Raw genomic sequence first — 17,221 nt, forward strand, 5'->3', positions numbered from 1 at the left:
TTGAGCCTGGAAAGCGGTGGCATAGTAATGAAGACGGTCTGGAAAGAAGGCGCTGTACTTTTGCAGGCAATAGTGGGCTCTTAGTGGTAGGAAGCGAACATCAAGTTGTGCTTTATTGCCAAATCCTCTGTGGAATTTGTCATCAAGTCAAAGGTGACTGATTATCATACAAATCTACAGGTCTGCCATCTGTCAGTCCCATTTGGAGGTTTTCAGGTGACAATGTTGATTTGAAGTTTAAACAGGAGAGTTGTTTTGCCTCAATAAAGAAGTTAGTAACAGAGAGAGGATGTTTCTAATTCCCCAACCAAATGAAGGGCATTGGGGCAGCTCTATCTTGACATCTTACAACCTGATGACAGCAGTTCATTTCACCATCATCACCAAATCATCTTGGGTGGCCACACTGAACATGTGAGCTTGTTCATTTTATTTTTAAGTTTATCTATTCAATTTTCTGTACATGAATTGCGGAGCATCCACCTCCACAGACATATACGCACACTGTCCCTGTCTTCAGCTTAAGATAAGCTCTTCCTCACCACTGACTGTCACACAGTCACCATCTGCCATCTTGGAAATCTGCCCTCAGCCTGAGAGCTGGAGGCTGACTGGGGAGCTGTATATATAGCTCTCCATATTTCACCTCTTTAGAAGTGGGGTTTTGTAATCTTTCTGGTCTGCAAACCAGAAATCACAAATCATTAATAATTTAGTGCATTTTTCAAGTTGTACACTACGGCACCACAGGCTGGTCGTGCTGTGAAGGCACACTGCCATGTAACCCCATTTTGTGGTTTTCCTGAGCTGATGCCTGAGTGGCAGGGTAATAAGAGCCTCCACATGTTCTGCGAGTGTGGGGAGGGGGTTACTACCAACCAGTTGGCGTGACTGGGGGGAAGCCCGCGGCCGGGCCAGGGAAAGGTCGACGGCAATTCATATGACTTTGTGGTCGTCACTGGTCTGAAAAGGGATTCCCTTCCTGTTTCCCTTGTTTTGTCAGTGTACTGCCATGGCAACCTTGTGTTTACTGTACAGACTTAGCTCACAAATACACAGCAACGGGCTGATGACATGTGCACATGGTAATGCCTATTTATAAGTTTCAACCATAACTCTGTGTGCATATGAGTGTGAATGCGGCCACAGTTCAGAGCAGGGCCTCAGCAACAGGCACTGATTACATGAGTTACCGGTCAGATGATGACTAACACAAGTTCAAATCAAGAAGAAGAGAAATGCTTCAGTAATGTGGAAACTGAATTTCCATGGCAACAGTATAACAGACTGTATAACAGAGGTGACTGTTTGATGCAGACAGATCTTTTTTCCTTCAGATTATTTTTGTTTCACTGTTTTCTTGCTTTATTTACACTAGAATCTTAATGTGATTTTAACAACATATGCTTTGACTTCACTTCTTCTGACACTTAAACCTTTGTGACTGGTGAAAGTTGAGCAGGATCTTTTTTTGGCAACATGAATTAATCCTCCCCCTAAAAAGAGAGAATTTTTTTTTCTTAATAAAATCTAAAATAATAATGAGAGCTATCCTTACCAACAGTGAGAAGGACCACCGGATAGTAAAGCTCTGTAGAGCTCAATTAGGAGTCGTCTCTATCATTAACTCAACCCATAAACTATTAATGGTCTCCAGCCATTTTTCATGTTAAAACTCCCCACGTTAAAAAAAATCCTCATTAGGGCCTAAATTAGGGAACTCTGGTAGATCAAAATTGGTCTTATCTGTTTTTTTAGAATTCCAAAATAAAGATTTAATGACATTCTCTTTTTATCCAAGTCCATCTTTCACTTTCATTCCACTAATACTGTCTATGTAAGCAGATACTACATCAAGATGTGTATACCATGAAAGCTGTGTTAGCATGAATGCAGAAAGGTCGTTATCGTGTATGACTTTGCATGTTAAACAAAGCCGATGCCTGGTTTGATGCACACACTCCCTCCGCATCATCAGATTCATCCCTTTGTAGTTCCCATTGTCACATTGTTTACTACAGAATACTCAATGATTTCACACTCCTCAAACACATGACACCTATGATTTTCCACCAGGAAGTGAGTGTGGATGCGACTTATGGAATAATATGTCTCCCTTCCCTGCATGACAAATCCCTGAATTTTAAACAGCTTCATAGGAATGAAAATAAAAGCCATGTAAAAATTAATATTACATTTCTGTGACTTCCTATGCTGTTTAAAAAGTAATGAGACTGAATAAAAAAGCACTCAAGTTAATAGCCTTGAAATATTGTGCCCCTGACATTTCATCTGCACTTTCAGGAAGCAGACAGTGTTCAAATTGTTGGCAATATAACCCGCCTTTTACATAATGGTTGTGTCCATTTGATAACTTAATTGTTCCCTGCATTAGTAGGAAGCTTTTAAAAGTATTCAGGCAAACAGCTCAAACATGACAGGGGATGTCTGAAAGTTGACAAGTTTAAGTAAAACATGGCTGAACTAGGAGAAGTCTGGAGCTTGTAGAAACAGAGAAGCATATATACACAGAAACATGCAGACAGTCACATATGCTTGGGTGTGTGCTCTCCTTTGCACAAAAATACAGCACTCCCTCTTCTGGGTGTGATCCTTTGGAGGAGTATGAGTGGGGATATCCCCCTATGGTTTTCAAAGAGGTCTGACTCATTGCCAAGCAATTTTTTTTTTTTTTTTTCCAAGAACACTCAGTCCTGTTTGCTGCTCCAGAGGAAGTCTGCTCTCCAAAAGGCTACGCCTTCAACAAGTTAACTACAAATATTCTATGGAAAATTATAACATTCCAAAAGGTCATGGATGGGGTCTTATGTTTCATTTTATCATTTTATTGTATCTCTGTCTCGTTTCCTTTTCTTTGCTCTCCCTTGTCCCCCGTCCGTCAGGTTCGGCATTAACATGTAGGCTGGGCAGGAAAATTAAAAGTTCTCTTGCCGACTTTCTGTGGCGTTAACTGTGTTACTTACTGAGCTATATACTTGTCCCAAAGAAACTCGTGCAAGATGTGCATTTTATCTTTTCACGAGCTAAGGTGGAAAACAGTTTTGTCATCAGTATTTCAATAGATATCTACTGAAAATTTGCATACATGCTTTCACACCTGATGTCTCACCCAAGTAGGCCTGAGCTGGACCCGAGTTCCCCTGCTCTAAGTGGCCCTGAGCATTTTGTGCCAGAGTGCAATACACAACATTTACTTTTATCAGATGAACCGGACTGGCTACAGCATACCTGAAAGGGGTACCGAATACCAATTTTGAAAGCATAGATAGAATGCACTCGTAGAAATTAAACTACAGGTTAGAATGTGGTATTCTTTAAAAGAAAATGAGCAGATAGTTGAGTTAATATGATAAGATGCCAGTCAGTAACATTCTCTGTCACCTGCAGAAACTGTAAATTGTTGTCAGTCTATATTACTGGTGGTTCTCTGTGTCTAGGGAAACACTGACGGCAGTATATGAAAGAGATTATTTCTGTTTTATTCAAATTCCCTGTCTGCAAATAGTCCTCGGTTTCTGTGCCCTTTTCTGTGGCTCACATCCTTACTGTAGCAACACAAACAAATCGAAGGCCTGGATTTTGTAATTAGAACATCTGGATGTCATTTTGGTCTTTTCAGTCCCATAATCATGAAAGCCAAAACAACTTATTTGGGCATTTGCAGAATTATATATATATATAAAAAAAGAGAACAGGAAAAAAGAACTTCTCTTGTGGTGGGAGAAGATGACAAGCATAACTGAGGCAGGAAAAACTACACACATCGTGCTCTTGTGTCTTGTCGTCACACACAAATAATACTATCAAATTCAGGGTCGAACAGAAATAACCCAGCATGTCAAGTTACTCTGACACGAACATGCCATTGTTCTTTGGTCGTATCCAACATGCTGTTTACCACAGATAAATACCGTAGTAAGGTGGATATTTGGAGTTAGGTGGGGGACAAAGAGTTAAAAATATATATATATATATCACCTGCAGGTCTTGAACCGGGTCCACCCTCTTAAGGATTAAATTGCATCTGACAGCTGGTTAGACCCAGAAAAGCAATACAGTGGAGATTAGAAAATGAAAATAAATGAGCTTTTAAAGCCTAATGAAGGATTTAACCTAAATGAAGCACAGGTGGCTGGTAATAGGTTCTACTTCCACATCCACAGCATCAAGGTTTGAAAGATTTTGAGGCATTTCAACTCACCATGACTACCCCCTCTCTAGCTTGTCCCAGCTTGTGGTCTTGCTTTTGGTATTTACTCACGCTTTTCCTGGGGTCGTTGTGTCACCAGGCTGAGCTGATGGGAATGTGCCATTTTCCAATGTTTTCCCTGGCTGGGGAGAACATGGGAAACAAAGTCGGGCATCCTTTAGTGGTCCCGCCCTGAGTGGAGGACCCTAACCTCCCACCACTACCTTTCAGAAGTCTTACCACATGTAACCCCATTTGTTCCCAACATACGAGGAAATAATGATGTCAGAAACATGGGACTTGACCTTTGCAGCCTCATTTCATGGGAAGAACTTTAAACCAAAGTGACAAAGTATCCTCCTGGGTAAGAGCATGCAAAGGAATTTCAGCACAGATATCCATTACACTAAGAGTTCATGAACTGCTATTTTATCTGGCAACATTACTCTTCTTAAATGCAAGAGGAGTAAATACATCAGTAGTTAGTTCTGCTAAACAATAGCTTGAAATTGTCATTTGGTAGATTAAGTAAAGCACCAAAGGCTGTGTAAGGAAAACAAGTCTTTTTTTCACGATTAAACAGCTACATGATCAAAATTATCCAGATCAAAGAAGCTCCCAGAGAAATAACTGAATAAAAAATTACCCTGTGGAACTCATTTATTTTCTATTCTCTCTGTTAACATGTATTACTTTGCATTTAGCATTAGGCAGCCACATCTTTCACAAATTGGCTTTACCCCCTTTTCTTTTAATTCAGTTTATACATTTGTTATCAAGAAAATTAGCAGCTTATGTTCCAATATTACTCAAGTTGTGAAAAAAGAGCCAGTGTTTTTTTTGTTTGGTTTTTACTGTCATTTCTCATACATGGAAGTCTTTTTTCTTTCTAGAAAGAGGGAGTGTCAGTGAAAGAAAAAAAGCCTCTTGGGTTATGCAACCACCATATACAGGAAGTTGGACCAGTGACAGTACTTTAAACTTTGGATCACCAACATATATATCTACAAATACATGTTTATATCTCTGTATATTCATCTGTACAGTATTCCTGGAAGAAAAATGAAATGTAATGTATGTTGCTCACTTGAGCTATTTTGGAAAAGGCGTGCTGCATTATAAATGAGTAGAACAATGATTACAGCATGCTTTATCCGTTATATTTACTATGTAATTGCTTCTAATTTATCACTGAAAAAAAACAAAACACCTCCATTTATTTTCCCACAATTCTGTTTACTGCAGAGTAAGGGATTCTGCAAATCAATTATTTATAAGTATCCTTATAATGAGGTAAAGAAAATAAACTGGCACATCACATAAGAAGGTGTTTGAGCATCAAAACTGGGTGAATAAAGGTGAAAGAATCCATCTTGCACTTTTAAAGGTCACTTGGTGTGTTATTACACTCCTACATGTCATAAGTCTGTGATGTAGATTAAACTGGTTCATCTTTGGTGTTCCTTATTTGCCTCTGTCTGAACTATCTTCTTCTGTTTCAGCAGACCACTTCCACTGAACCTCAGCCTCAGGTTCTTTATCTTTTGTAAGTGTACCAATGTACCAAGCTGCAGCCATGTTCTCTTAAATCAAAAAAGCAAAATGTGAATGGCTCCAAGAAATATTGCTGGCAAAATTCAAATCCAATTTCTATTTTCAGCTACCGAAAAGGGTAAATGGTGCAGTTCAGTCTGAATGCAATTGAGTTCTTTTCTACAACAAGATCATGCTGTAAGGTCACAAAAATGACTGCCCATGTATAGCATCATCATCCTTGTTCGCTCATACTAAAAAAATAGAGGCCGGTGTTGCAGAATTACAGGAGTGACAACAGTATGAGCATCTCCAATGGCTAGTTCTGCGACGCTGGCCTTGTCTCTCATGCGCACACTGATTTGGCTCTGAGGCACCTGCCCATTCAGCCCTGGTACTTCACAAACAAAACTGAAAGGTGCAACAAAGATACAACGGTGCCACCATAAAATGTCTGTGTGAAAAGACAAAAAAAAATGTGCCTGTACAGTGAACTTTAATCCTTGCATGTGCACCCAGATCAGTGTAGTATGAGAACCATTCAACGGACGGTGAGCAGGTTTACATGGCAACAAAACAACAACTGACTGTTTTAGTCTGACACAAACACAGGTATAAGATACATTCATTGATCACACAAGTATTAATTACTTTCTTTGACAAATGAATCTATTAAATAAACATGTTAGTTCATCCAGAGTCATGTGAAATTGAGCTTCTGGCCCACGCTAGAAAATTTGAAACATTTTTGGATCTTTTTGTTAAACATGAAAGTGCAAGTGCATTTCAATATAAATTCAGTTGCTATCGTTGCTCTGCTCTTATAAAATCCACAAAAATAGTTCACAGCATTGTAGGGTCGGACATGAAGTCAGTAACTCGGTTCCCTTCCTGTGCATGTGAAGAAAGACTGTGGTCCAGTTATATGATCAAACTGAGCTGTAACCATAGATCATCTCAACCATACATGTAACCTTGCTGAGTGTAATACAAACACTGTTATAGACAGTTGCTTCTCATTAAAACTTAATGATTTGTATGTGTAAAGAAATAATCTGAGCTTATAAAGATGATAAAGTTGTGGTCTAATGCAATGGGCTTTTTCGAGTCATGTCCAGATTTGAGTTAGTTTACAGAGACTTTCATGTAAATTAGCTGTAGCTAAATCTTTATAATCACTTTAGGGTTAGAAAGTAAACTGCTAATTGTTCATTCACAAGTAGGTTACAGCCAACGATTGGATTAGATGCTGGCTAACCCTATTTGAATGGCAAGAAAATCTGATTTGTCATCCGATCTCAGGAACTACAAATAAAATTATTGTTATGCTGTTGTGTTTTGTCCATAATCATTTTTCATGGCCCAAAAGTCTGGTCCACATAAAAAATCTGCCATATATTCATATATACCTGAAAATACACAGAATGCTGAAGAGGTTGAACATTCAAGTCAATTAATATTGTCTCTCAACAAATATTTTTGGAGGAAACCAGACCAAATACATCAGGTGGACTAAGACATACCAGCAGTACTTCACAGTGGATAAAAATAACGAAAGAAAGTGGCATAAAGGTGCTGAAGGGGAAGGAAAAGGAAAAAGGAACTGATACCACGGTGTATGAATTCTGCAGTGAAATGTAGAGATAGGAATATTCACGCCTGGGGAGGGGAATCCACTCCAGAGTCAGACATCAATCAAATTCACACTGCAGCAGGATAATGAGCCAAAAAACACACCCTGAAGTTTTTGCAAGAACCACGAAAAGTCCGAAGAGGAGCGCTGACTGTCATGGAGTTTCCTCCCTTTGCTTCAACCCAACTAAGCATTTTTTGCTATCACATGAAGCTCTTTGGAACATTTTTAGATCACTCATGGATAACATTACTTTGCAAGGCAGCTGGCTCCTCCCAAGTTTGCAATCATAAGATAAGCCATCTTGGCCAGCTCCTAGCTATTCATTTGGGGCCAAAATACAAAAATTGGGACCAGTCCGTGATTGACTTCTGATTGGCTCTGCATAAAGAACTTCACTCAAAGAATTTCTGAAGACCTGAGAGGCTGCATGATTGATATAGTTGGGAACATTGGATTTTGCAGACTGCCTCCTGAATTGCATTTATGTATAATAACACGATGATGAATTCAACACATGATTTCACTCATTTCAGACTAAGAAAAAAAAGAAAGATTTTGAAGAAAGTCCTTAAAGTGAAGCTCTTACAGGTATATTTTAAACGTGTTTAAATGTGATTTCTGTCATCTCTCTGAAAGTGATTCATTCCTGTAGTCATTTTTACAGAAAAACACAATCTTCCAACCTGTTTCCACTCAGTGACAAGGCAGTGGTTGAAATAATGGCTCAGAGAAAACTTCTCAAACAAAACAACAATACAAGTGCTGCACAGCCCTTTTCCTCCCTTATGGAGTTTATCTTGGGTGTGGTGCAAAAGTCCAGCTGCTGCATACTGTTTGAGTGAATAATAAAATAAATTGTTTCTGATGAGGCTTACATTAAAGATTAGTCATTCATGAATCATGAACATGAAGGAAGAAAGTTCCTCTTTGCTTGCAGCCTCCCCAGTCCTTTTATGGCTGACCACCAGCACTTTTAATCAAACCCAGACACAGCTCTTGGATTGGACCCTGGCCTATTCTGACTCATGCATGACTTATTCACTGCTCACCAGAGCACGAGGAGAGAGGGGATGGCCTTAAGAGTTGGTTTGTGCAAGCTGCACTTAGCTGGAGGCTGGGCTCCACTGCATACAACCTGGTCACCCCAAAAATGAAAGGTTTGATAGAGGGAATTGAAATAGGTGCACAGGATGGCCACTGGATCTGACTTCCATGGCGCATCTTCATTTATACTTACTTTCATCAATGTGAAAGAGAGTTTGGTTACAATTAATAGTCTGTTATTGGAATGTACTATTATTTTCTATTAAATATACTATTAAAATGAACACTTCCCTCAAAGCGTGACATTGTGAAAGGGTAAGTGCAGTGGCTGGCTATTTCACTTCCTTAAAGTTGGGAGTTTAAATCATACATGTTAAACAAAAGCAGTTTAACGTTGCTTTAAGAAGCTAAATAATATAGGCCATATGGAAGGATTTTTACTGTGCACGCAACAAAAGGGAGAGTCAGATCTGTCATGTTACAGGGTAAAACCAACAACTGGGTCATGTTAAGTTATAGCATATGTTTTGAAAATATTAGGTCAATATCTTTTTTTTTTTTGACTGTCAGGCAGTGAACAAAGGAAAGGATCCTTTCCTAACGAAGGGAGCCTGTGGAAGAATGACAAAATTCATATGAGGTTCACAAAACAGTGAAGGCTGATTGGCTCAAACACAAATGGACAAAAAACGATCACTGGACCAGAGGAGAGCCACCGGCATTAAGAATGAGGTGAGTCTGACCACGTAAGAGATCCGAAGAGATGAAAAGAGTAGCGTAAGAAAGGCCAGTACATCCTGGAACAAGTGCAAGCGTGATGAAACAGATTTTCCTAATTGAACTTAAACCAATAACAAAACCAAATCAGTCAATTTATTTACATAGCTAACAGCCACTGTCTGTGTGGCTTAAGCCTGACATTCATTCCTCTGTCCCATGGTACTAAATCGTTGTCCGACAAACTCCAAAAAAAACCTATTGAGTCACACAGTTATACTGGGTGACATTCCCTTCATTACACTTTATTGGCACTGCAGGTTATTACGTGTCCTATTCAAGCAGTACATCCTGTTACAGCAAGGTGACCAGATTTCTGAAATGAAAATCGGGGACATGTTCATTGCAGTGGTGAAAAAACATCAAATATCATCATTATGAAATAAAAAAAAGGGACAAGTACTTTTTCATGTATCTTAACCAGATTTTATTACACCAAAGGTGGCAATCAAAAAAATTTAGTGACATTACAGTTATCTCCTCATTCATCCACCTCCACCTCAGGAGCCTGGGTAGAATAAGAGCAGAGGAGAACGTGAGAAAAACATGCAATCACCTGATAATCTCATGCTAATTATAACGTTACAGCTTCACTCATGACAGACATGTTGTTAATGTTCACTGACTTTTATAACATTACGTTAGGTCTTCAATTCAGAAAAAACAATCATACTTACTTTAATGTTACACCACTTCACACACGCCACTGACAGCCAAGTCTACTTCCAGTTAACACAAAATAAATAAGTTAACATACCATTTATCGTGGCCGCTGGTCTCCTTTTCTTTCCTTTTTGCCGTCTCTATATTGTTGTTGTTGACGCTGCTGCGTCTTTACGTCATATGACGTCGCCTCTGGCGATGCCTTAAATGGCTACCGTAATAACTGGTGTTACTTTGGGTCTGCGCGCATTTTACCCCATTAAGTGTCAAAATCGGGGACATTTTCGGGACAGCTATGACCGGGACAGGTTACCCAAAACGGGGACTGTCCCCGGAAATCGGGGAGGTCTGGTCACCTTATGCTACAGTAAAAAAAAAACATATTAAAACCACAAATGTGTTTTAATATTTGTCAGAAAAACATGCAAAAATCGCTCGATTTACTCCAGTTGGAATGTTTTTTGTTAAAAACTGTGTGTATGAATGTGTAGACAGTGAGACTAAACGGTTGTTGGTTTGTTTGAACTAACATGCTGTGTTCTAGTTTAAAGGCCACATATCACAGCAGTGGCTCCTGAAAGTAAATGAGGTATTCAGGCTGCAGTTTTGCAGGAAAAAAATCATATTGAGTCTGAAATTATTTGTCTCTCCACATGCAAACAAGGAAACATGTCTTCAGGAACAAAACAGACACACTTAAAATCTATTTCATTAACTTTTCCCAATCCACTGGTTATTGAGTGACATTTGAGAGTGAAGTCACTTTAGTCAGAAAACAAAAGCATAAAGCTGCTTCGTTTTGTCTGCGCCACACCTGGGTTCCCCATTCCTTCCCCAGCCTCCGTCCCGATCCTGTTCCCCATGGGCAGGAAGTGGGCAGACTTTCACCTTCTCCCCTATTGATCGTTCCTTCTCAGCCGTGTCATTTATTTGTAGGGTGATATAAGTGGGAGTGATTAGAACAAGGGGTCTGATTGATTTGCGCACACATTCTGCGCGACAACCAGGAGAAAATCAGACCTGGCGGGGAGAGAGAACATTCATCTGGGGTTTGACCGGCTCTGTCATGCCAGAAAACATTATCCTCTGTGTGTGAGTGATTGCATGATATGCAGGAGCTTTAAATCAGCCTAAAAAGCTTTGGAAAGAAAAAAAGCAAACAAATGCAATTTGCATAGCAATTTGTTTGCAGAAAAAAAATACATCCACACCGCCAGATTAATGACAGTGGATGCATTTTGTGGACTTCCTTGATCCAAACTCCTCTGATTGATTTGAGGCATATCCTGACCCTGGCACTAAAGCACCATTATGAACATCTCCAATGTCCTTGTTTGCGCGTTATGTATAGCTGAGTACTCTAATAAGCATCTTTCACTTGTTGTCTTAGCAGACTGTACAGTGAAATCTGGCATGACTTAAGAGCATAAAGCCTCTCCTGCTCTATGTGGGACAGTGTTTGCTTGTCTGTTACACCAGAGAGTATTAAAAACTGTAAATCCAACACCAATTTTCTCATATTTAAAAATAATTTCAGACTCCCAATTCCCTTTTTTTCTAACAAACAAGAGTTCAGCTGAGAGTCAAAACCAATTTACATTAATGATCTGGTCATTGTAGAACATTGCTGAAACCCAGACACATGCTCCCAATTTCCTTAAAAGCAGGGCATGTTCTTGTAAACAAGTCTTCTAGTGGAACATGACAAGTTTCCCCTTATTCGTTCAAAGGGCATCCTCTCTGCATTATGGCCTCCTTAATGAAAAAGAAGCAGGGTGGGAAACATCAGGGAAGATTTCACAACAAGCCTTCCTCTAATGTCTGCGGAAGCCAGGGGGCTCTAAAAAAAAAGTTATCCTAATAATCTTGCAGCGTGTCTGCTTGATTGCTTCCACAATGAGTCAGTTAACTACACCTTCCCTCACCCTGCAGACAAACCTTAACTGTAAATGCCACAGTGATATTTTCATATTGCAAATCTCCCTCTCTGCTATTTCCAGCTGAGCCATGGTTTGACCCCATCTATTGATGAGCACAGACTGAGCCTGGCCCTGCAGGGGGACCAGCTTGTCTTCCAAGAAGCAGATGCTATCATCATTAAATATCTGCTTACAAGTATGAGCGTTTAAGCCACAGCTCGTTTGCATTCCAGCAGTGTAGTGAGACAGCTCAAATTATGTATTTTGTACATTTTTTTTTTAGTTGGCTTACAGACAGGAGTGATTTTTTTGCACATTCTATCACAAGTCAATTTAAAGCAGCTAGTCATACTGACATCCAGAATATTGTAAAATGGTTAAGTTGGACAAATCTGCAGGGTCTCAATTAGAGCATAACTGTCTTTACCTTTGCAGCCTTTGTTGTAATGAAGTCCGAGGGGATGGATATGTAACATAAATGTTCCTCATTGCTTCTCTTAATTGATTGACCCATTGTCTGGGGAATTATTTCTAAAGTTTTGGGCATTAGTGAGCATCCATTTAGTTGTAGACTATTTGAACTTCTGCTTGTGGTGTAAACACATTGTTGGTTTTCTCCTTAGTTGTGGCACATTCATGTGGAATGAAATCACATGGGAAAATAGTTGCTGCTGGCACACTTGTAGAATTAACAGCAAGTTCGGTTTATTAGGCAGACCTTCATCAATGACCTTTCTCCAAGCGTTTTGCAGAGAATGTGCCTAACTAATAAGTAAAATCCACCGTAAAACCAAACTGTGTAGTGAAATTTGCACTAAATGGCACATGACGCTGTACTGGTGCCACTGATTTGAGAGGGATGTATTTAAAAAAATTCCTTTCTGTATGTGGGTAATAATTAGATGTAACTGGCTTGCACTGACTTGGCCAAGCTCAAATTATCATAAACAAACGGCACCCTGTGGACAGGTGGTGGGTAATCTTTAAAAGTACTTTATCTAAATGTTTTGTTTTAAAGTTTCACTCCTCATAAGCTGGCAACGGAATTTTGCTTCAGAACTGTTCAAGTGCAACTGCTATCTGTAGCAAATATCTATTTTTTTTGCACAAATTTCTTAAATTTCAACATTGAGAAGCTTCTTTTATCAACTACTTGAGCTAAGTCTTGGCAAATGAGTAACTAGAATATTAAAATACTGAATTTGCAGTGCAGCAGATTGCATTTATATTGTTTGAATGTAAAAAATAAAACTGATACACCTATCATGTTCTGACAGACGTCTGTTGTTATTTGAATCTATGATGAAATTATCATAAGCTTCTCAACATTTAGATAATATGCATAATAATAATAACTTGTATTTGCATATCTTGTAAAAACTGGAATTTGAAATGTCCTCCTAGCAGTCTGATTTGTTTTTCAGGGTTTATCATCATTGTGAGACGGGGAATGGGGTATTTTCTGGTCAAAGGCTATAAAAGCATTCAATGAATGGTTGTTTTAAGTGCACCATCATCCTCGTTTCTTTGTTCACATATAGCCAGTTCCATTATTATTTGTCTTTCTGAAAAGTATGTTAACTTTCACACACTCAGCCTTTAAGTTTCTACACCTGAGGTTTCTTTTCTAGTCAAACCTCTTATCTTTATACCTAGGGTTGGCAACCGTCCTTGAAAAACAGAATCGTCCTATATTTAGAAACAGAAGCAACCGTCCCATATTGAGCTGAAAAGTGACGCACATTGTCCCATATTACTATGAGTCAAAAAATAGTCAGTATCAGGCCAATGGAAATTAATAACAGTGCACTTCATTTGAAAATGTACGGTAAACTTGTTCTGAGGCCCTCTGCTGCTCTGTGACCAATGAGCTGACAGCATATTCACACACGAGCGTGACGATACAGAATACGCTCATCCCATTGGTTGAGGAGGTTTCTGTCTATTGTTTTATATTCATTTATACAGTTTTAAGTTAAGCAGGACAGGTTTCTGTTTAAGAAAGATACTTATTTTATTCAGTTAATTTTGTTATTTTGTATTGATTGCTGGATAATAATTTATTTTCCATGTGTTCATGTCACTCAAAAATATGCATCTAATTCAGTTCAGGTTCAAGTCAAATAGTTAAAAAAAATGTTTCACTCACAAAAAAAGGGACCAAAAAAATTTGCCACGCCAAGGCAGTCAGGTCGGCCAGCCCTGCCAATGAGGTTTCCCTTATTTATTTTTCAGGAAGTTGGCTATCCTATTTATACCATTCTTTTCTTCTGTTTCAAAAGACCTCTTATCACCATATCAAGAAACAAACAAAAACTAAAAAAAAAACTTGTTAGTAACACATTAAAGTACTTTTGCTACCAGATATACACCCCTTTGCAATGCCTTGTGTACTCCAGGTACAGTGGCATCACATTCATCACGTAACCAACAACATTGATCAGTTTTTCTCGGAGCAGCAAGTTTAGCCGAGTTGAAAGCTAGCCGTTGTTGCGGGGCTGTAGCTCTGGCAAAATCATTGGTGTTCGAGCTGTACTTCTTCCGATCTGAAGTAGAGTTCTTTGCTACAGACAGAGACTTATTTTCACCATAATTGAACTTGTCCTTGAACAGAGAAATTTGAAGTAACCCTCCCTATGTAAACACTCTCCCCTCTGCTTTCTTGCTAACTCAAATGTGCATTAACGTCTGCAGGACTAACTTCTGAGGAGCAGAACAGACACGGAGCTTGTTATTATCTTTCTTTTTTTACTCACTTTCTTTCCCATAACACTGAACTGATATGGTGACATTGCAACAGTAATGGAGTTTGAGACTATGGATAATTTGAACTGCAAAGCGTGTTAAATTACTACGTCCCAAAAAAAAGTAATCCAGTAATCGAGTATTTTAATGTAACACTGTTGATTATTGGAAGCTTGTTCTTTATTCATTGAATTGTATTGTTTTTACTGTTCTGCATTAATTTTACATATGAACTTGAGTCAAAGTAACGACACATTTAACTTTGGCCTTAAAATGATGTTGTATGCAGTCTTTGGTAAATAAAATAATAACCTGTAATGAATCTGCGAGTTAAACAACATTCTCCTTGTAGCAACAAGCTCAAAAACTAACTGTTTTAAGGCAGGATTCACACCGAGGTGAGGTGGTAACTCTTAATGGTGGGTTGGCCTGGCAATTTGTCAGGGGATTTGATTTCCTGGAGCCTACGTTGCTGCTTGAAAATATTTAACTGTTCTCAACTGTTCACCACAAGCTATGCTAGCACAGTGAATCAAAATAGCTAAAATTTGATTTGGCAAAGCAAGACGTCACCTTATTCACCCCGATACATTCGACATATTTGAATTTCATATATGACACATTTTAGGTTGAATGGAATTTATGGTAACCGTACATTATGCTTACCAAGTACATTCTTCTATAACAGTACAAGTTTTAACGTACTTGTACTTCACTCAATTCCCTTAACAAATGTAAATACTTCACAAATGGAATCGCAGTCTGTATGTTGTATGGGACACGATGCAACTAACCATTGCAGATAATCCACCTCCTAAAGGAAAAAGGTCAAAACTTCATGTTGACACTTTCATTAAAGTTACCTGTGTTAGCTCATTTGTCTGCAGAAGTTGGTTAATGCTAATTTAGTGCCAAGAGAGGAAGATGAAGGGGTGTAGATATACTCGAAAACTTAAATTCCAGTTTGAGAAAACTCTAGTTTTCTTCAAAAGCGATGGAGATATCAGCCAGCAAGACAGCAGCAAACCTTTGGTTGGATTGTGTAAAAATGTCTGATTAAGCGATACGGGGAATATTACATGCATACATGGAAATTGCTGCTAGGCAGAAGAAACCTCACATGGAACGGAGACACTCATCCACCTGCTAAAAAAAATCCAAGACTAACGCTAAGTTTAGATGCCTCAAATGTGCTGACAAATGTGCTTTCATTTTACAAAACATTAAACAAAGAATCAGAGATTTGGCAAAGCAAGACGTCACCGCATTCAAAGTGAATGAGAAGCGAGACTCCTGAAACACATACACTGCTCAATCTTGCGTAATTTATAGTACAATAATGGAGAAATTCTATGATGCCCAAAAATCCTTTTACCCTATAGACCACCATTATGACAATGACAGGAATAAATGAACTACAGTACATTTAAAAATTTCAAATCAGTAAGATTCTACTTTTGTAAAACCTTTTCCCAGAGCATTTGTGAGACATTATTTCTATGGAAAGCCTATAAGTCAACTGGGAACAGATTCATAGGGACAGCAGGAAAAATAATGATGTGCAACGTGGGGGTGGGGGATTTCACTCTGTCCGAGCTGAAGTTTGAACAGACCGCAAATCCAGCTTCAAGAACTTCAAGACTTATGGTCACAAAGAGTTTGAATAAGAGTAAGTTGAAGTCTAGGGAATCTATTTGGTTTCTGCAGTTTTAATTTTTGAATTCCATTTTAAAACCGATACATTAAAAGCCTGAATATTAGTTTTGAAAACCAAGAAAAGAAAGTTTAAACCTTAACAGCAGAATCAGAAATATTGCTGTGTCTTTAGCTAATCCAAGGTCTGAGTGTGTTAACAATCAGGCCAAATTCTGCTTCTCTCACTCTAATAAAAGCGCTTAGCCTGCATCTTCTCTCAACAATTGATCTTGAATGTCCTTCTCTCCATGGAGATTTTAGTTTGTCCCCAGTCCTTAATTCTTATCAATCGGCTTTTCTTTCTTCCTCTGTCTGTCTCTACCGACCTCCCTCTTCTTGCTATTTGTCTACATGCATTTCAGCGAAATGTGCCTCTTTCCTCCCTGCCTGAAAGTCATTTATCCTAATGTGGGAGGAAGTTGCAGCTCTATCTAGCCTACTCATGACTTATTCAGGATAATGTGTGACAGTGACGCTCTAATGGCATCCTGTTGGAGAGCCACTAACAAATAGCAGGCCTGTAGTGTCCACCCAGAGTCAGATTAATAAGTGGTGGCAATCGATGGAGGTGGCTCATCCCCTTGGGGTGATCTGTGGAGAGGAAACCAGACGGGACAACGGTATGGACAGAGTGTACATAATGGACCATATGTTTGACCAGCTGAATGTATGTGTGTGTGTGTGTGTGTTGTAGGTCTCCTGGGCAACTCATGATGAATGAATAGACAGGAGATAAGCGTCTTAATGAGGGACACTTTGTCAGGATGTAAATGGACATGATAGCATTCTTTTTATCTTCCAGTGAAAACTGCTTTTGTATTCATTCATTCATAGATGCATCAAATGTGAAAAGCACTTTCTGGCTGGGGTCATGATGACCCCTGTTTTGGCAAGTGCTTGATCCGAGCTGGTTCCCTGGTTGCTTCCTTGGTAAACTGTTTCCTCCTTAACATATTGACCCTGTGAAAAGCGAAACACACGCAAGCCCAGCAATTTGGT

Source organism: Leuresthes tenuis, unplaced genomic scaffold, assembly GCF_036924035.1.
Source record: "Leuresthes tenuis unplaced genomic scaffold, fLeuTen1.0.hap1 SCAF_24, whole genome shotgun sequence".
NCBI classification, from domain to species: domain Eukaryota; kingdom Metazoa; phylum Chordata; class Actinopteri; order Atheriniformes; family Atherinopsidae; genus Leuresthes; species Leuresthes tenuis.